The sequence below is a fragment of the Opisthocomus hoazin genome, chromosome 23, assembly GCF_030867145.1.
Source record: "Opisthocomus hoazin isolate bOpiHoa1 chromosome 23, bOpiHoa1.hap1, whole genome shotgun sequence".
Classification (NCBI taxonomy): Eukaryota; Metazoa; Chordata; class Aves; order Opisthocomiformes; family Opisthocomidae; genus Opisthocomus; species Opisthocomus hoazin.
In genome coordinates this window covers 1465690-1486872 of record NC_134436.1, presented here as the reverse complement: position 1 = coordinate 1486872, position 21183 = coordinate 1465690, and positions in this window count along the sequence as shown.

Below are 21183 nucleotides of genomic sequence, written 5' to 3'. Positions count from 1 at the left end.
GGAATGGTGGTGTCCCAGCCAGGCTCCTATCACAGCCCTGCTCCGAAAGTGCGAACGTCTGCAGATAGCTGGCAGGCAGAAGGGGCTAGCCTGGAAAGCTATTGCTCAGCCTCATGTGCCCATGGCAGTGCTCGCACAGAGGCACAGAGAATGGGGCTGCTTGCTTGTCTTGCCACCTCAAACTTCAAACGTAGCCTGGGAAAGGTGGTGTACCTGCCAGGCTCCTTTCGCAGCCCTGCTCTTGAAATGCGAACGTCTGCAGATAGCTGGCAGCCAGAAGTGGCTAGCCTGGAAAGCTGTTGCTCAGCCTCATCTGCCCATGGCACGGCTCGCACAGAGGCACAGAGAATGGTGCGCCTTGATTGTCATGCCACCTCAAACTTCAAACGTAGCCTGGGAAAGATGGTGTACCTGATAGGCTCCTTTCGCAGCCCTGCTCTTGAAATGCGAACGTCTGCAGATAGCTGGCAGGCAAAAGGGGCTAGCCTGGAAAGCTGTTGCTCAGCCTCATCTGCCCATGGCAGTGCTCGCACAGAGGCAAAGAGAATGGGGCTGCTTGCTTGTCTTGCCACCTCAAACTTCAAACGTAGCCTGGGAAAGTTGGTGTCCCAGCCAGGCTCGTTTCGCAGCCCTGCTCCGAAAGTACGAACGTCTGCAGATAGCTGGCAGCCAGAAGGGGCTAGCCTGGAAAGCTGTTGCTCAGCCTCATCTGCCCATGGCACTGTTCGCATAGAGGCACAGAGAATGGGGCTGCTTGCTTATCTTGCCGCTTGAAACTTCAAACGCATGCTGGGAATGGTGGTGTCCCTGCCAGGCTCCTATCACAGCCCTGCTCCGAAAGTGCGAACGTCTGCAGATAGCTGGCAGGCAGAAGGGGCTAGCCTGGAAAGCTGTTGCTCAGCCTCATCTGCCCATGGCAGTGCTCGCACAGAGGCACAGAGAATGGGGCTGCTTGCTTGTCTTGCCACCTCAAACTTCAAACGTAGCCTGGGAAAGTTGGTGTCCCAGCCAGGCTCCTTTCACAGCCCTGCTCCGAAAGTGCGAACGTCTGCAGATAGCTGGCAGGATGAAGAGGCTAGCCTGGAAAGCTGTTGCTCAGCCTCATCTGCCCATGGCACTGCTCGCACAGAGGCACAGAGAATGGGGCTGCTTGCTTGTCTTGCCACCTCAAACTTCAAACGTATCCTGGGAAAGATGGTGTACCTGCTAGGCTCCTTTCGCAGCCCTGCTCTTGAAATGTGAACGTCTGCAGATAGCTGGCAGGCAGAAGGGGCTAGCCTGGAAAGCTGTTGCTCAGCCTCATCTGCTCATGGCACTGTTCGCATAGAGGCACAGAGAATGGGGCTGCTTGCTTATCTTGCCACTTGAAACTTCAAACGCATGCTGGGAATGGTGGTGTCCCTGCCAGGCTCCTATCACAGCCCTGCTCCGAAAGTGCGAACGTCTGCAGATAGCTGGCAGGCAGAAGGGGCTAGTTTGGAAAGCTGTTGCTCAGCCTCATCTGCCCATGGCAGTGCTCGCACAGAGGCACAGAGAATGGGGCTGCTTGCTTGTCTTGCCACCTCAAACTTCAAACGTAGCCTGGGAAAGTTGGTGTCCCAGCCAGGCTCCTTTCGCAGCCCTGCTCCGAAAGTGCGAACGTCTGCAGATAGCTGACAGCCAGAAGGGGCTAGCCTGGAAAGCTGTTGCTCAGCCTCATCTGCCCATGGCACTGTTCGCACAGAGGCGCAGAGAATGGGGCTGCTTGCTTGTCTTACCACCTCAAACTTCAAACGCATGCTGGGAATGGTGGTGTCCCTGCCAGGCTCCTATCACAGCCCTGCTCCGAAAGTGCGAACGTCTGCAGATAGCTGGCAGGCAGAAGGGGCTAGCCTGGAAAGCTCTTGCTCAGCCTCATCTGCCCATGGCAGTGCTCGCACAGAGGCACAGAGAATGGGGCTCCTTGCTTGTCTTGCCACCTGAAACTTCAAAGGTAGCCTGGGAAAGTTGGTGTCCCAGCCAGGCTCCTTTCGCAGCCCTGCTCCGAAAGTGCGAACGTCTGCAGATAGCTGGCAGCCAGAAGGGGCTAGCCTGGAAAGCTGTTGCTCAGCCTCATCTGCCCATGGCACTGTTCGCATAGAGGCACAGAGAATGGGGCTCCTTGCTTATCCGGCCACTTGAAACTTCAAACGCATGCTGGGAATGGTGGTGTCCCTGCCAGGCTCCTATCACAGCCCTGCTCCGAAAGTGCGAACGTCTGCAGATAGCTGGCAAGCAGAAGGGGCTAGCCTGGAAAGCTGTTGCTCAGCCTCATCTGCCCATGGCACTGTTCGCATAGAGGCAGAAAGAATGGGGCTGCTTGCTTATCTTGCCACTTGAAACTTCAAACGCATGCTGGGAATGGTGGTGTCCCAGCCAGACTCCTTTCGCAGCCCTGCTTCGAAAGTGCGAACATCTGCAGATAGCTGGCAGCCAGAAGGGGCTAGCCTGGAAAGCTGTTGCTCAGCCTCATCTGCCCATGGCAGTGCTCGCACAGAGGCACAGAGATTGGAGCTGCTTGCTTGTCTTGCCACTTGAAACTTCAAAGGTAGCCTGGGAAAGTTGGTGTCCCAGCCAGGCTCCTTTCGCAGCCCTGCTCCGAAAGTGCGAACGTCTGCAGATAGCTGGCAGGCAGAAGGGGCTAGCCTGGAAAGCTGTTGCTCAGCCTCATCTGCCCATGGCACTGCTCGCACAGAGGCACAGAGAATGGGGCTGCTTGCTTGTCTTGCCACCTCAAACTTCAAACGTAGCATAGGTAAGATGGTGTACCTGCTAGGCTCCTTTCGCAGCCCTGCTCTTGAAATGCGAACATCTGCAGGTAGCTGGCAGGCAGAAGGGGCTAGCCTGGAAAGCTGTTGCTCAGCCTCATCTGCCCATGGCACTGTTCGCATAGAGGCACAGAGAATGGGGCTCCTTGCTTATCTTGCCACTTGAAACTTCAAACGCATGCTGGGAAGGGTGGTGTCCCTGCCAGGCTCCTATCACAGCCCTGCTCTGAAAGTGCGAACGTCTGCAGATAGCTGGAAGCCAGAAGGTGCTAGCCTGGAAAGCTGTTGCTCAGCCTCATCTGCCCATGGCACTGCTCGCACAGAGGCACAGAGAATGGGGCTGCTTGCTTGTCTTGCCACCTCAAACTTCAAACGTGGCCTGGGAAAGTTGGTGTCCCAGCCAGGCTCCTTTCGCAGCCCTGCTCCGAAAGTACGAACGTCTGCAGATAGCTGGCAGCCAGAAGGGGCTAGCCTGGAAAGCAGTTGCTCAGCCTCATCTGCCCATGGCACTGTTCGCATAGAGGCACAGAGAATGGGGCTGCTTGCTTATCTTGCCACTTGAAACTTCAAACGCATGCTGGGAATGGTGGTGTCCCTGCCAGGCTCCTATCCCAGCCCTGCTTCGAAAGTGCGAACGTCTGCAGATAGCTGACAGGCAGAAGGGGCTAGCCTGGAAAGCTGTTGCTCAGTCTCATCTGCCCATGGCAGTGCTCGCACAGAGGCACAGAGAATGGGGCTGCTTGCTTGTCTTGCCACTTGAAACTTCAAACGTAGCCTGGGAAAGTTGGTGTCCCAGCCAGGCTCCTTTCGCAGCCCTGCTCCGAAAGTGCGAACGTCTGCAGATAGCTGGCAGCCAGAAGGTGCTAGCCTGGAAAGCTGTTGCTCAGCCTCATCTGCCCATGGCACTGCTCGCACAGAGGCACAGAGAATGGGGCTCCTTGCTTGTCTTGCCACCTCAAACTTCAAACGTAGCCTGGGAAAGATAGTGTACCTGCTAGGCTCCTTTCGCAGCCCTGCTCTTGAAATGCGAACGTCTGCAGATAGCTGGCAGCCAGAAGGGGCTAGCCTGGAAAGCTGTTGCTCAGCCTCATCTGCCCATGGCACTGTTCGCATAGAGGCACAGAGAACGGGGCTGCTTGCTTATCTTGCCACTTGAAACTTCAAACGCATGCTGGGAATGGTGGTGTCCCAGCCAGGCTCCTATCACAGCCCTGCTCCGAAAGTGCGAACGTCTGCAGATAGCTGGCAGGCAGAAGGGGCTAGTTTGGAAAGCTATTGCTCAGCCTCATGTGCCCATGGCAGTGCTCGCACAGAGGCACAGAGAATGGGGCTGCTTGCTTGTCTTGCCACCTCAAACTTCAAACGTAGCCTGGGAAAGATGGTGTCCCAGCCAGGCTCCTTTCGCAGCCCTGCTCTTGAAATGCGAACGTCTGCAGATAGCTGGCAGCCAGAAGGGGCTAGCCTGGAAAGCTGTTGCTCAGCCTCATCTGCCCATGGCACGGCTCGCACAGAGGCACAGAGAATGGGGCGCCTTGATTGTCTTGCCACCTCAAACTTCAAACGTAGCCTGGGAAAGATGGTGTACCTGCTAGGCTCCTTTCGCAGCCCTGCTCTTGAAATGCGAACGTCTGCAGATAGCTGGCATGCAAAAGGGGCTAGCCTGGAAAGCTGTTGCTCAGCCTCATCTGCCCATTGCACTGTTCGCATAGAGGCACAGAGAATGGGGCTCCTTGCTTATCTTGCCACCTCAAACTTCAAAGGTAGCCTGGGAAAGTTGGTGTGCCAGCCAGGCTCCTTTCGCAGCCCTGCTCCGAAAGTGCGAACGTCTGCAGATAGCTGGCAGGCAGAAGGGGGTATCCTGGAAAGCTGTTGCTCAGCCTCATCTGCCCATGGCACTGCTCGCACAGAGGCACAGAGAATGGGGCTGCTTGCTTGTCTTGCCACCTCAAAGTTCAAACGTAGCATGGGTAAGATGGTGTACCTGCTAGGCTCCTTTCGCAGCCCTGCTCTTGAAATGCGAACATCTGCAGGTAGCTGGCAGGCAGAAGGTGCTATCCTGGAAAGCTGTTGCTCAGCCTCATCTGCCCATGGCACTGTTCGCATAGAGGCAGAGAGAATGGGGCTGCTTGCTTATGTTGCCACTTGAAACTTCAAACGCATGCTGGGAAGGGTGGTGTCCCTGCCAGGCTCCTATCACAGCCCTGCTCCGAAAGTGCGAACGTCTGCAGATAGCTGGCAGGCAGAAGGGGCTAGCCTGGAAAGCTGTTGCTCAGCCTCATCTGCCCATGGCACGGCTCGCACAGAGGCACAGAGAATGGGGCGCCTTGATTGTCTTGCCACCTCAAACTTCAAACGTAGCCTGGGAAAGTTGGTGTCCCAGCCAGGCTCCTTTCGCAGCCCTGCTCTTGAAATGCGAACGTCTGAAGATAGCTGGCAGGCAGAAGGGGCTAGCCTGGAAAGCTGTTGCTCAGCCTCATCTGCCCATGGCACTGTTCGCATAGAGGCACAGAGAATGGGGCTGCTTGCTTATCTTGCCACTTGAAACTTCAAACGCATGCTGGGAAGGGTGGTGTCCCTGCCAGGCTCCTATCACAGCCCTGCTCCGAAAGTGCGAACGTCTGCAGATAGCGGGCAGCCAGAAGGGGCTAGCCTGGAAAGCTGTTGCTCAGCCTCATCTGCCCATGGCACGGCTCGCACAGAGGCACAGAGAATGGGGCTCCTTGCTTGTCTTGCCACCTCAAACTTCAAACGTAGCCTGGGAAAGATGGTGTACCTGCTAGGCTCCTTTCGCAGCCCTGCTCTTGAAATGCGAACGTCTGCAGATAGCTGGCAGCCAGAAGGGGCTAGCCTGGAAAGCTGTTGCTCAGCCTCATCTGCCCATGGCACTGTTCGCGTAGAGGCACAGAGAATGGGGCTGCTTGCTTATCTTGCCACTTGAAACTTCAAACGCATGCTGGGAAGGGTGGTGTCCCTGCCAGGCTCCTATCCCAGCCCTGCTCCGAAAGTGCGAACGTCTGCCGATAGCTGGCAGCCAGAAGGTGCTAGCCTGGAAAGCTGTTGCTCAGCCTCATCTGCCCATGGCAGTGCTCGCACAGAGGCACAGAGAATGGGGCTGCTTGCTTGTCTTGCCACCTCAAACTTCAAACGTGGCCTGGGAAAGTTGGTGTCCCAGCCAGGCTCCTTTCGCAGCCCTTCTCCGAAAGTACGAACGTCTGCAGATAGCTGGCAGCCAGAAGGGGCTAGCCTGGAAAGCAGTTGCTCAGCCTCATCTGCCCATGGCACTGCTCGCACAGAGGCACAGAGAATGGGGCTGCTTGCTTGTCTTGCCACCTCAAACTTCAAACGTAGCCTGGGAAAGATAGTGTACCTGCTAGGCTCCTTTCGCAGCCCTGCTCTTGAAATGCGAACGTCTGCAGATAGCTGGCAGGCAGAAGGGGCTAGCCTGGAAAGCTGTTCCTCAGCCTCATCTGCCCATGGCACTGTTCGCATAGAGGCACAGAGAATGGGGCTGCTTGCTTATCTTGCCACTTGAAACTTCAAACGCATGCTGGGAATGGTGGTGTCCCAGCCAGGCTCCTATCACAGCCCTGCTCCGAAAGTGCGAACATCTGCAGATAGCTGGCAGCCAGAAGGGGCTAGCCTGGAAAGCTGTTGCTCAGCCTCATCTGCCCATGGCAGTGCTCGCACAGAGGCACAGAGATTGGAGCTGCTTGCTTGTCTTGCCACTTGAAACTTCAAAGGTAGCCTGGGAAAGTTGGTGTCCCAGCCAGGCTCCTTTCGCAGCCCTGCTCCGAAAGTGCGAACGTCTGCAGATAGCTGGCAGGCAGAAGGGGCTAGCCTGGAAAGCTGTTGCTCAGCCTCATCTGCCCATGGCACTGCTCGCACAGAGGCACAGAGAATGGGGCTGCTTGCTTGTCTTGCCACCTCAAACTTCAAACGTAGCATAGGTAAGATGGTGTACCTGCTAGGCTCCTTTCGCAGCCCTGCTCTTGAAATGCGAACATCTGCAGGTAGCTGGCAGGCAGAAGGGGCTAGCCTGGAAAGCTGTTGCTCAGCCTCATCTGCCCATGGCACTGTTCGCATAGAGGCACAGAGAATGGGGCTCCTTGCTTATCTTGCCACTTGAAACTTCAAACGCATGCTGGGAAGGGTGGTGTCCCTGCTAGGCTCCTATCACAGCCCTGCTCTGAAAGTGCGAACGTCTGCAGATAGCTGGAAGCCAGAAGGTGCTAGCCTGGAAAGCACTTGCTCAGCCTCATCTGCCCATGGCACTGCTCGCACAGAGGCACAGAGAATGGGGCTGCTTGCTTGTCTTGCCACCTCAAACTTCAAACGTGGCCTGGGAAAGTTGGTGTCCCAGCCAGGCTCCTTTCGCAGCCCTGCTCCGAAAGTACGAACGTCTGCAGATAGCTGGCAGCCAGAAGGGGCTAGCCTGGAAAGCAGTTGCTCAGCCTCATCTGCCCATGGCACTGTTCGCATAGAGGCACAGAGAATGGGGCTGCTTGCTTATCTTGCCACTTGAAACTTCAAACGCATGCTGGGAATGGTGGTGTCCCTGCCAGGCTCCTATCCCAGCCCTGCTTCGAAAGTGCGAACGTCTGCAGATAGCTGACAGGCAGAAGGGGCTAGCCTGGAAAGCTGTTGCTCAGCCTCATCTGCCCATGGCAGTGCTCGCACAGAGGCACAGAGAATGGGGCTGCTTGCTTGTCTTGCCACTTGAAACTTCAAACGTAGCCTGGGAAAGTTGGTGTCCCAGCCAGGCTCCTTTCGCAGCCCTGCTCCGAAAGTGCGAACGTCTGCAGATAGCTGGCAGCCAGAAGGTGCTAGCCTGGAAAGCTGTTGCTCAGCCTCATCTGCCCATGGCACTGCTCGCACAGAGGCACAGAGAATGGGGCTCCTTGCTTGTCTTGCCACCTCAAACTTCAAACGTAGCCTGGGAAAGATAGTGTACCTGCTAGGCTCCTTTCGCAGCCCTGCTCTTGAAATGCGAACGTCTGCAGATAGCTGGCAGCCAGAAGGGGCTAGCCTGGAAAGCTGTTGCTCAGCCTCATCTGCCCATGGCACTGTTCGCATAGAGGCACAGAGAACGGGGCTGCTTGCTTATCTTGCCACTTGAAACTTCAAACGCATGCTGGGAATGGTGGTGTCCCAGCCAGGCTCCTATCACAGCCCTGCTCCGAAAGTGCGAACGTCTGCAGATAGCTGGCAGGCAGAAGGGGCTAGTTTGGAAAGCTATTGCTCAGCCTCATGTGCCCATGGCAGTGCTCGCACAGAGGCACAGAGAATGGGGCTGCTTGCTTGTCTTGCCACCTCAAACTTCAAACGTAGCCTGGGAAAGATGGTGTCCCAGCCAGGCTCCTTTCGCAGCCCTGCTCTTGAAATGCGAACGTCTGCAGATAGCTGGCAGCCAGAAGGGGCTAGCCTGGAAAGCTGTTGCTCAGCCTCATCTGCCCATGGCACGGCTCGCACAGAGGCACAGAGAATGGGGCGCCTTGATTGTCTTGCCACCTCAAACTTCAAACGTAGCCTGGGAAAGATGGTGTACCTGCTAGGCTCCTTTCGCAGCCCTGCTCTTGAAATGCGAACGTCTGCAGATAGCTGGCAGGCAAAAGGGGCTAGCCTGGAAAGCTGTTGCTCAGCCTCATCTGCCCATTGCACTGTTCGCATAGAGGCACAGAGAATGGGGCTCCTTGCTTATCTTGCCACCTCAAACTTCAAAGGTAGCCTGGGAAAGTTGGTGTGCCAGCCAGGCTCCTTTCGCAGCCCTGCTCCGAAAGTGCGAACGTCTGCAGATAGCTGGCAGGCAGAAGGGGGTATCCTGGAAAGCTGTTGCTCAGCCTCATCTGCCCATGGCACTGCTCGCACAGAGGCACAGAGAATGGGGCTGCTTGCTTGTCTTGCCACCTCAAAGTTCAAACGTAGCATGGGTAAGATGGTGTACCTGCTAGGCTCCTTTCGCAGCCCTGCTCTTGAAATGCGAACATCTGCAGGTAGCTGGCAGGCAGAAGGTGCTAGCCTGGAAAGCTGTTGCTCAGCCTCATCTGCCCATGGCACTGTTCGCATAGAGGCAGAGAGAATGGGGCTGCTTGCTTATGTTGCCACTTGAAACTTCAAACGCATGCTGGGAAGGGTGGTGTCCCTGCCAGGCTCCTATCACAGCCCTGCTCCGAAAGTGCGAACGTCTGCAGATAGCTGGCAGGCAGAAGGGGCTAGCCTGGAAAGCTGTTGCTCAGCCTCATCTGCCCATGGCACGGCTCGCACAGAGGCACAGAGAATGGGGCGCCTTGATTGTCTTGCCACCTCAAACTTCAAACGTAGCCTGGGAAAGTTGGTGTCCCAGCCAGGCTCCTTTCGCAGCCCTGCTCTTGAAATGCGAACGTCTGAAGATAGCTGGCAGGCAGAAGGGGCTAGCCTGGAAAGCTGTTGCTCAGCCTCATCTGCCCATGGCACTGTTCGCATAGAGGCACAGAGAATGGGGCTGCTTGCTTATCTTGCCACTTGAAACTTCAAACGCATGCTGGGAAGGGTGGTGTCCCTGCCAGGCTCCTATCACAGCCCTGCTCCGAAAGTGCGAACGTCTGCAGATAGCGGGCAGCCAGAAGGGGCTAGCCTGGAAAGCTGTTGCTCAGCCTCATCTGCCCATGGCACGGCTCGCACAGAGGCACAGAGAATGGGGCTCCTTGCTTGTCTTGCCACCTCAAACTTCAAACGTAGCCTGGGAAAGATGGTGTACCTGCTAGGCTCCTTTCGCAGCCCTGCTCTTGAAATGCGAACGTCTGCAGATAGCTGGCAGCCAGAAGGGGCTAGCCTGGAAAGCTGTTGCTCAGCCTCATCTGCCCATGGCACTGTTCGCGTAGAGGCACAGAGAATGGGGCTGCTTGCTTATCTTGCCACTTGAAACTTCAAACGCATGCTGGGAAGGGTGGTGTCCCTGCCAGGCTCCTATCCCAGCCCTGCTCCGAAAGTGCGAACGTCTGCCGATAGCTGGCAGCCAGAAGGTGCTAGCCTGGAAAGCTGTTGCTCAGCCTCATCTGCCCATGGCAGTGCTCGCACAGAGGCACAGAGAATGGGGCTGCTTGCTTGTCTTGCCACCTCAAACTTGAAACGTAGCCTGGGAAAGTTGGTGTCCCAGCCAGGCTCCTTTCGCAGCCCTGCTCCGAAAGTACGAACGTCTGCAGATAGCTGGCAGCCAGAAGGGGCTAGCCTGGAAAGCAGTTGCTCAGCCTCATCTGCCCATGGCACTGTTCGCATAGAGGCACAGAGAATGGGGCTGCTTGCTTATCTTGCCACTTGAAACTTCAAACGCATGCTGGGAATGGTGGTGTCCCTGCCAGGCTCCTATCACAGCCCTGCTCCGAAAGTGCGAACGTCTGCAGATAGCTGGCAGGCAGAAGGGGCTAGCCTGGAAAGCTGTTGCTCAGCCTCATCTGCCCATGGCAGTGCTCGCACAGAGGCACAGAGAATGGGGCTGCTTGCTTGTCTTGCCACTTGAAACTTCAAACGTAGCCTGGGAAAGTTGGTGTCCCAGCCAGGCTCCTTTCGCAGCCCTGCTCCGAAAGTGCGAACGTCTGCAGATAGCTGGCAGCCAGAAGGTGCTAGCCTGGAAAGCTGTTGCTCAGCCTCATCTGCCCATGGCACTGCTCGCACAGAGGCACAGAGAATGGGGCTCCTTGCTTGTCTTGCCACCTCAAACTTCAAACGTAGCCTGGGAAAGATAGTGTACCTGCTAGGCTCCTTTCGCAGCCCTGCTCTTGAAATGCGAACGTCTGCAGATAGCTGGCAGGCAGAAGGGGCTAGCCTGGAAAGCTGTTGCTCAGCCTCATCTGCCCATGGCACTGTTCGCATAGAGGCACAGAGAATGGGGCTGCTTGCTTATCTTGCCACTTGAAACTTCAAACGCATGCTGGGAATGGTGGTGTCCCAGCCAGGCTCCTATCACAGCCCTGCTCCGAAAGTGCGAACGTCTGCAGATAGCTGGCAGGCAGAAGGGGCTAGTTTGGAAAGCTATTGCTCAGCCTCATGTGCCCATGGCAGTGCTCGCACAGAGGCACAGAGAATGGGGCTGCTTGCTTGTCTTGCCACCTCAAACTTCAAACGTAGCCTGGGAAAGATGGTGTACCTGCCAGGCTCCTGTCGCAGCCCTGCTCTTGAAATGCGAACGTCTGCAGATAGCTGGCAGCCAGAAGGGGCTAGCCTGGAAAGCTGTTGCTCAGCCTCATCTGCCCATGGCACGGCTCGCACAGAGGCACAGAGAATGGGGCGCCTTGATTGTCTTGCCACCTCAAACTTCAAACGTAGCCTGGGAAAGATGGTGTACCTGCTAGGCTCCTTTCGCAGCCCTGCTCTTGAAATGCGAACGTCTGCAGATAGCTGGCAGGCAAAAGGGGCTAGCCTGGAAAGCTGTTGCTCAGCCTCATCTGCCCATGGCACTGTTCGCACAGAGGCAAAGAGAATGGGGCTGCTTGCTTGTCTTGCCACCTCAAACTTCAAACGTAGCCTGGGAAAGTTGGTGTCCCAGCCAGGCTCCTTTCGCAGCCCTGCTCCGAAAGTGCGAACATCTGCAGATAGCTGGCAAGCAGAAGGGGCTAGCCTGGAAAGCTGTTGCTCAGCCTCATCTGCCCATTGCACTGTTCGCATAGAGGCACAGAGAATGGGGCTCCTTGCTTATCTTGCCACCTCAGACTTCAAAGGTAGCCTGGGAAAGTTGGTGTGCCAGCCAGGCTCCTTTCGCAGCCCTGCTCCGAAAGTGCGAACGTCTGCAGATAGCTGGCAGGCAGAAGGGGGTATCCTGGAAAGCTGTTGCTCAGCCTCATCTGCCCATGGCACTGCTCGCACAGAGGCACAGAGAATGGGGCTGCTTGCTTGTCTTGCCACCTCAAAGTTCAAACGTAGCATGGGTAAGATGGTGTACCTGCTAGGCTCCTTTCGCAGCCCTGCTCTTGAAATGCGAACGTCTGAAGATAGCTGGCAGGCAGAAGGGGCTAGCCTGGAAAGCTGTTGCTCAGCCTCATCTGCCCATGGCACTGTTCGCATAGAGGCACAGAGAATGGGGCTGCTTGCTTATCTTGCCACTTGAAACTTCAAACGCATGCTGGGAAGGGTGGTGTCCCTGCCAGGCTCCTATCACAGCCCTGCTCCGAAAGTGCGAACGTCTGCAGATAGCGGGCAGCCAGAAGGGACTAGCCTGGAAAGCTGTTGCTCAGCCTCATCTGCCCATGGCACGGCTCGCACAGAGGCACAGAGAATGGGGCTCCTTGCTTGTCTTGCCACCTCAAACTTCAAACGTAGCCTGGGAAAGATGGTGTACCTGCTAGGCTCCTTTCGCAGCCCTGCTCTTGAAATGCGAACGTCTGCAGATAGCTGGCAGCCAGAAGGGGCTAGCCTGGAAAGCTGTTGCTCAGCCTCATCTGCCCATGGCACTGTTCGCGTAGAGGCACAGAGAATGGGGCTGCTTGCTTATCTTGCCACTTGAAACTTCAAACGCATGCTGGGAAGGGTGGTGTCCCTGCCAGGCTCCTATCACAGCCCTGCTCCGAAAGTGCGAACGTCTGCCGATAGCTGGCAGCCAGAAGGTGCTAGCCTGGAAAGCTGTTGCTCAGCCACATCTGCCCATGGCAGTGCTCGCACAGAGGCACAGAGAATGGGGATGCTTGCTTGTCTTGCCACCTCAAACTTGAAACGTAGCCTGGGAAAGTTGGTGTCCCAGCCAGGCTCCTTTCGCAGCCCTGCTCCGAAAGTACGAACGTCTGCAGATAGCTGGCAGGCAGAAGGGGCTAGCCTGGAAAGCAGTTGCTCAGCCTCATCTGCCCATGGCACTGTTCGCATAGAGGCACAGAGAATGGGGCTGCTTGCTTATCTTGCCGCTTGAAACTTCAAACGCATGCTGGGAATGGTGGTGTCCCTGCCAGGCTCCTATCACAGCCCTGCTACGAAAGTGCGAACGTCTGCCGATAGCTGGCAGCCAGAAGGTGCTAGCCTGGAAAGCTGTTGCTCAGCCTCATCTGCCCATGGCAGTGCTCGCACAGAGGCACAGAGAATGGGGCTGCTTGCTTGTCTTGCCACCTCAAACTTCAAACGTAGCCTGGGAAAGTTGGTGTCCCAGCCAGGCTCCTTTCGCAGCCCTGCTCCGAAAGTGCGAACGTCTGCAGATAGCTGGCAGGATGAAGAGGCTAGCCTGGAAAGCTGTTGCTCAGCCTCATCTGCCCATGGCACGGCTCGCACAGAGGCACAGAGAATGGGGCTCCTTGCTTGTCTTGCCACCTCAAACTTCAAACGTATCCTGGGAAAGATGGTGTACCTGCTAGGCTCCTTTCGCAGCCCTGCTCTTGAAATGTGAACGTCTGCAGATAGCTGGCAGCCAGAAGGGGCTAGCCTGGAAAGCTGTTGCTCAGCCTCATCTGCTCATGGCACTGTTCGCATAGAGGCACAGAGAATGGGGCTGCTTGCTTATCTTGCCACTTGAAACTTCAAACGCATGCTGGGAATGGTGGTGTCCCAGCCAGGCTCTTATCACAGCCCTGCTCCGAAAGTGCGAACGTCTGCAGATAGCTGGCAGGCAGAAGGGGCTAGTTTGGAAAGCTGTTGCTCAGCCTCATGTGCCCATGGCAGTGCTCGCACAGAGGCACAGAGAATGGGGCTGCTTGCTTGTCTTGCAACCTCAAACTTCAAACGTAGCCTGGGAAAGTTGGTGTCCCAGCCAGGCTCCTTTCGCAGCCCTGCTCCGAAAGTGCGAACGTCTGCAGATAGCTGGCAGGCAGAAGGGGCTATCCTGGAAAGCTGTTGCTCAGCCTCATCTGCCCATGGCAGTGCTCGCACAGAGGCACAGAGAATGGGGCTCCTTGCTTGTCTTGCCACCTCAAACTTCAAACGTAGCCTGGGAAAGATGGTGTCCCTGCCAGGCTCCTATCACAGCCCTGCTCCGAAAGTGCGAACGTCTGCAGATAGCTGGCAGGCAGAAGGGGCTATCCTGGAAAGCTGTTGCTCAGCCTCATCTGCCCATGGCAGTGCTCGCACAGAGGCACAGAGAATGGGGCTGCTTGCTTGTCTTGCCACCTCAAACTTCAAACGTAGCCTGGGAAAGATGGTGTACCTGCTAGGCTCCTTTCGCAGCCCTGCTCTTGAAATGCGAACGTCTGCAGATAGCTGGCAGCCAGAAGGGGCTAGCCTGGAAAGCTGTTGCTCAGCCTCATCTGCCCATGGCACTGTTCGCATAGAGGCACAGAGAATGGGGCTCCTTGCTTATCTTGCCACTTGAAACTTCAAACGCATGCTGGGAATGGTGGTGTCCCTGCCAGGCTCCTATCCCAGCCCTGCTCCGAAACTGCGAACGTCTGCAGATAGCTGGCAAGCAGAAGGGGCTAGCCTGGAAAGCTGTTGCTCAGCCTCATCTGCCCATGGCACTGTTCGCATAGAGGCACAGAGAATGGGGCTGCTTGCTTATCTTGCCACTTGAAACTTCAAACGCATGGTGGGAATGGTGGTGTCCCTGCCAGGCTCCTTTCGCAGCCCTGCTCCGAAAGTGCGAACGTCTGCAGATAGCTGGCAAGCAGAAGGGGCTATCCTGGAAAGCTGTTGCTCAGCCTCATCTGCCCATGGCAGTGCTCGCACAGAGGCACAGAGAATGGGGCTGCTTGCTTGTCTTGCCACCTCAAACTTCAAACGTAGCCTGGGAAAGTTGGTGTCCCAGCCAGGCTCCTTTCGCAGCCCTGCTCCGAAAGTGCGAACGTCTGCAGATAGCTGGCAAGCAGAAGGGGCTAGCCTGGAAAGCTGTTGCTCAGCCTCATCTGCCCATGGCACTGTTCGCATAGAGGCGCAGAGAATGGGGCTGCTTGCTTGTCTTACCACCTCAAACTTCAAACGCATGCTGGGAATGGTGGTGTCCCTGCCAGGCTCCTTTCGCAGCCCTGCTCCGAAAGTGCGAACGTCTGCAGATAGCTGGCAGGCAGAAGGGGCTAGCCTGGAAAGCTCTTGCTCAGCCTCATCTGCCCATGGCAGTGCTCGCACAGAGGCACAGAGAATGGGGCTGCTTGCTTGTCTTGCCACCTCAAACTTCAAAGGTAGCCTGGGAAAGTTGGTGTCCCAGCCAGGCTCCTTTCGCAGCCCTGCTCCGAAAGTGCGAACGTCTGCAGATAGCTGGCAGCCAGAAGGTGCTAGCCTGCAAAGCTGTTGCTCAGCCTCATCTGCCCATGGCACTGTTCGCATAGAGGCACAGAGAATGGGGCTGCTTGCTTATCTTGCCACTTGAAACTTCAAACGCATGCTGGGAATGGTGGTGTCCCTGCCAGGCTCCTATCCCAGCCCTGCTACGAAAGTGCGAACGTCTGCAGATAGCTGGCAGGCAGAAGGGGCTATCCTGGAAAGCTGTTGCTCAGCCTCATCTGCCCATGGCAGTGCTCGCACAGAGGCACAGAGAATGGGGCTGCTTGCTTGTCTTGCCACCTCAAACTTCAAACGTAGCCTGGGAAAGTTGGTGTCCCAGCCAGGCTCCTTTCGCAGCCCTTCTCCGAAAGTGCGAACGTCTGCAGATAGCTGGCAAGCAGAAGGGGCTAGCCTGGAAAGCTGTTGCTCAGCCTCATCTGCCCATGGCACTGTTCGCACATAGGCGCAGAGAATGGGGCTGCTTGCTTGTCTTGCCACCTCAAACTTCAAACGTAGCCTGGGAAAGTTGGTGTCCCAGCCAGGCTCCTTTCACAGCCCTGCTCCGAAAGTGCGAACGTCTGCAGATAGCTGGCAGGCAGAAGGGGCTATCCTGGAAAGCTGTTGCTCAGCCTCATCTGCCCATGGCAGTGCTCGCACAGAGGCACAGAGAATGGGGCTCCTTGCTTGTCTGGCCACCTCAAACTTCAAACGTATCCTGGGAAAGATGGTGTACCTGCTAGGCTCCTTTCGCAGCCCTGCTCTTGAAATGTGAACATCTGCAGATAGCTGGCAGGCAGAAGGGGCTAGCCTGGAAAGCTGTTGCTCAGCCTCATCTGCCCATGGCACTGTTCGCATAGAGGCACAGAGAATGGGGCTGCTTGCTTATCTTGCCACTTGAAACTTCAAACGCATGCTGGGAATGGTGGTGTCCCTGCCAGGCTCCTATCACAGCCCTGCTCCGAAAGTGCGAACGTCTGCAGATAGCTGGCAGCCAGAAGGGGCTAGTTTGGAAAGCTGTTGCTCAGCCTCATGTGCCCATGGCAGTGCTCGCACAGAGGCACAGAGAATGGGGCTGCTTGCTTGTCTTGCCACCTCAAACTTCAAACGTAGCCTGGGAAAGATGGTGTACCTGCTAGGCTCCTTTCGCAGCCCTGCTCTTGAAATGCGAACGTCTGCAGATAGCTGGCAGCCAGAAGGGGCTAGCCTGGAAAGCTGTTGCTCAGCCTCATCTGCCCATGGCACTGTTCGCATAGAGGCACAGAGAATGGGGCTCCTTGCTTATCTTGCCACTTGAAACTACAAACGCATGCTGGGAATGGTGGTGTCCCTGCCAGGCTCCTATCCCAGCCCTGCTCCGAAACTGCGAACGTCTGCAGATAGCTGGCAAGCAGAAGGGGCTAGCCTGGAAAGCTGTTGCTCAGCCTCATCTGCCCATGGCACTGTTCGCATAGAGGCACAGAGAATGGGGCTGCTTGCTTATCTTGCCACTTGAAACTTCAAACGCATGGTGGGAATGGTGGTGTCCCTGCCAGGCTCCTTTCGCAGCCCTGCTCCGAAAGTGCGAACGTCTGCAGATAGCTGGCAGGCAGAAGGTGCTATCCTGGAAAGCTGTTGCTCAGCCTCATCTGCCCATGGCAGTGCTCGCACAGAGGCACAGAGAATGGGGCTGCTTGCTTGTCTTGCCACCTCAAACTTCAAACGTAGCCTGGGAAAGTTGGTGTCCCAGCCAGGCTCCTTTCGCAGCCCTGCTCCGAAAGTGCGAACGTCTGCAGATAGCTGGCAAGCAGAAGGGGCTAGCCTGGAAAGCTGTTGCTCAGCCTCATCTGCCCATGGCACTGTTCGCACAGAGGCGCAGAGAATGGGGCTGCTTGCTTGTCTTACCACCTCAAACTTCAAACGCATGCTGGGAATGGTGGTGTCCCTGCCAGGCTCCTATCACAGCCCTGCTCCGAAAGTGCGAACGTCTGCAGATAGCTGGCAGGCAGAAGGGGCTAGCCTGGAAAGCTCTTGCTCAGCCTCATCTGCCCATGGCAGTGCTCGCACAGAGGCACAGAGAATGGGGCTGCTTGCTTGTCTTGCCACCTCAAACTTCAAAGGTAGCCTGGGAAAGTTGGTGTCCCAGCCAGGCTCCTTTCGCAGCCCTGCTCCGAAAGTGCGAACGTCTGCAGATAGCTGGCAGCCAGAAGGTGCTAGCCTGCAAAGCTGTTGCTCAGCCTCATCTGCCCATGGCACTGTTCGCATAGAGGCACAGAGAATGGGGCTGCTTGCTTATCTTGCCACTTGAAACTTCAAACGCATGCTGGGAATGGTGGTGTCCCTGCCAGGCTCCTATCACAGCCCTGCTACGAAAGTGCGAACGTCTGCAGATAGCTGGCAGGCAGAAGGGGCTATCCTGGAAAGCTGTTGCTCAGCCTCATCTGCCCATGGCAGTGCTCGCACAGAGGCACAGAGAATGGGGCTGCTTGCTTGTCTTGCCACCTCAAACTTCAAACGTAGCCTGGGAAAGTTGGTGTCCCAGCCAGGCTCCTTTCGCAGCCCTTCTCCGAAAGTGCGAACGTCTGCAGATAGCTGGCAAGCAGAAGGGGCTAGCCTGGAAAGCTGTTGCTCAGCCTCATCTGCCCATGGCACTGTTCGCACAGAGGCGCAGAGAATGGGGCTGCTTGCTTGTCTTGCCACCTCAAACTTCAAAGGTAGCCTGGGAAAGTTGGTGTCCCTGCCAGGCTCCTTTCACAGCCCTGCTCCGAAAGTGCGAACGTCTGCAGATAGCTGGCAGGCAGAAGGGGCTATCCTGGAAAGCTGTTGCTCAGCCTCATCTGCCCATGGCAGTGCTCGCACAGAGGCACAGAGAATGGGGCTCCTTGCTTGTCTGGCCACCTCAAACTTCAAACGTATCCTGGGAAAGATGGTGTACCTGCTAGGCTCCTTTCGCAGCCCTGCTCCTGAAATGTGAACATCTGCAGATAGCTGGCAGGCAGAAGGGGCTAGCCTGGAAAACTGTTGCTCAGCCTCATCTGCCCATGGCACTGTTCGCATAGAGGCACAGAGAATGGGGCTGCTTGCTTATCTTGCCACTTGAAACTTCAAACGCATGCTGGGAATGGTGGTGTCCCAGCCAGGCTCCTATCACAGCCCTGCTCCGAAAGTGCGAACGTCTGCAGATAGCTGGCAGCCAGAAGGGGCTAGTTTGGAAAGCTGTTGCTCAGCCTCATGTGCCCATGGCACGGATCGCACAGAGGCACAGAGAATGGGGCTGCTTGCTTGTCTTGCCACCTCAAACTTCAAACGTAACCTGGGAAAGATGGTGTACCTGCCAGGCTCCTTTCGCAGCCCTGCTCTTGAAATGCGAACGTCTGCAGATAGCTGGCAGGCAGAAGGGGCTAGCCTGGAAAGGTGTTGCTCAGCCTCATCTGCCCATGGCACTGTTCGCACAGAGGCACAGAGAATGGGGCTGCTTGCTTGTCTTGCCACCTCAAACTTCAAACGTAGCCTGGGAAAGATGGTGTACCTGCTAGGCTCCTTTCGCAGCCCTACTCTTAAAATGCGAACGTCTGCAGATAGCTGGGAGCCAGAAGGGGCTAGCCTGGAAAGCTGTTGCTCAGCCTCATCTGCCCATGGCACTGTTCGCATAGAGGCACAGAGAATGGGGCTCCTTGCTTATCTTGCCACTTGAAACTTCAAACGCATGCTGGGAATGGTGGTGTCCCTGCCAGGCTCCTATCACAGCCCTGCTCCGAAAGTGCGAACGTCTGCAGATAGCTGGCAGGCAGAAGGGGCTAGCCTGGAAAGCTGTTGCTCAGCCTCATCTGCCCATGGCAGTGCTCGCACAGAGGCACAGAGAATGGGGCTGCTTGCTTGTCTTGCCACCTCAAACTTCAAACGTAGCCTGGGAAAGTTGGTGTCCCAGCCAGACTCCTTTCGCAGCCCTGCTCCGAAAGTGCGAACGTCTGCAGATAGCTGGCAGCCAGAAGGTGATAGCCTGGAAAGCACTTGCTCAGCCTCATCTGCCCATGGCACTGTTCGCATAGAGGCACAGAGAATGGGGCTGCTTGCTTATCTTGCCACTTGAAACTTCAAACGCATGCTGGGAATGGTGGTGTCCCTGCCAGGCTCCTATCACAGCCCTGCTCCGAAAGTGCGAACTTCTGCAGATAGCTGGCAGGCAGAAGGGGCTATCCTGGAAAGCTGTTGCTCAGCCTCATCTGCCCATGGCATTGCTCGCACAGAGGCACAGAGAATGGGGCTGCTTGCTTGTCTTGCCACCTCAAACTTCAAACGTAGCCTGGGAAAGTTGGTGTCCCAGACAGGCTCCTTTCGCAGCCCTGCTCTTGAAATGCGAACGTCTGAAGATAGCTGGCAGCCAGAAGGGGCTAGCCTGGAAAGCTGTTGCTCAGCCTCATCTGCCCATGGCACTGTTCGCATAGAGGCACAGAGAATGGGGCTGCTTGCTTACCTTGCCACTTGAAACTTCAAACGCATGCTGGGAATGGTGGTGTCCCAGCCAGGCTCCTTTCGCAGCCCTGCTCCGAAACTGCGAACGTCTGCAGATAGCTGGCAGGCAGAAGGGGCTAGCCTGGAAAGCTGTTGCTCAGCCTCATCTGCCCATGGCAGTGCTCGCACAGAGGCACAGAGAATGGGGCTCCTTGCTTGTCTTGCCACCTCAAACTTCAAACGTAGCCTGGGAAAGTTGGTGTCCCAGCCAGGCTCCTTTCGCAGCCCTGCTCCGAAAGTGCGAACGTCTGCAGATAGCTGGCAGCCAGAAGGTGCTAGCCTGGAAAGCTGTTGCTCAGCCTCATCTGCCCATGGCACGGCTCGCACAGAGGCACAGAGAATGGGGCTCCTTGCTTGTCTTGCCACCTCAAACTTCAAACGTAGCCTGGGAAAGATGGTGTACCTGCTAGGCTCCTTTCGCAGCCCTGCTCTTGAAATGCGAACGTCTGCAGATAGCTGGCAGCCAGAAGGGGCTAGCCTGGAAAGCTGTTGCTCAGCCTCATCTGCCCATGGCACTGTTCGCATAGAGGCACAGAGAATGGGGCTCCTTGCTTATCTTGCCACTTGAAACTTCAAACGCATGCTGGGAAGGGTGGTGTCCCTGCCAGGCTCCTATCCCAGCCCTGCTCCGAAAGTGCGAACGTCTGCAAATAGCTGGCAAGCAGAAGGGGCTAGCCTGGAAAGCAGTTGCTCAGCCTCATCTGCCCATGGCACTGTTCGCATAGAGGCACAGAGAATGGGGCTCCTTGCTTATCTTGCCACTTGAAACTTCAAACGCATGCTGGGAATGGTGGTGTCCCTGCCAGGCTCCTATCACAGCCCTGCTCCGAAAGTGCGAACGTCTGCAGATAGCTGGCAGGCAGAAGGGGCTAGCCTGGAAAGCTGTTGCTCAGCCTCATCTGCCCATGGCAGTGCTCGCACAGAGGCACAGAGAATGGGGCTGCTTGCTTGTCTTGCCACCTCAAACTTCAAACGTAGCCTGGGAAAGATGGTGTCCCAGCCAGGCTCCTTTCCAGCACTGCTCCGAAAGTGCGAACGTCTGCAGATAGCTGGCAGGCAGAAGGGGCTATCCTGGAAAGCTGTTGCTCAGCCTCATCTGCCCATGGCACTGCTCGCACAGAGGCACAGAGAATGGGGCTCCTTGCTTGTCTTGCCACCTCAAACTTCAAACGTATCCTGGGAAAGATGGTGTACCTGCTAGGCTCCTTTCGCAGCCCTGCTCTTAAAATGTGAACGTCTGCAGATAGCTGGCAGGCAGAAGGGGCTAGCCTGGAAAGCTGTTGCTCAGCCTCATCTGCTCATGGCACTTTTCGCATAGAGGCACAGAGAATGGGGCTGCTTGCTTATCTTGCCACTTGAAACTTCAAACGCATGCTGGGAATGGTGGTGTCCCTGCCAGGCTCCTATCACAGCCCTGCTCCGAAAGTGCGAACGTCTGCAGATAGCTGGCAGGCAGAAGGGGCTAGTTTGGAAAGCTGTTGCTCAGCCTCATGTGCCCATGGCAGTGCTCGCACAGAGGCACAGAGAATGGGGCTGCTTGCTTGTCTTGCAACCTCAAACTTCAAACGTAGCCTGGGAAAGTTGGTGTCCCAGCCAGGCTCCTTTCGCAGCCCTGCTCCGAAAGTGCGAACGTCTGCAGATAGCTGGCAGCCAGAAGGGGCTAGCCTGGAAAGCTGTTGCTCAGCCTCATCTGCCCATGGCAGTGCTCGCACAGAGGCACAGAGAATGGGGCTGCTTGCTTGTCTTGCCACCTCAAACTTCAAACGTAGCC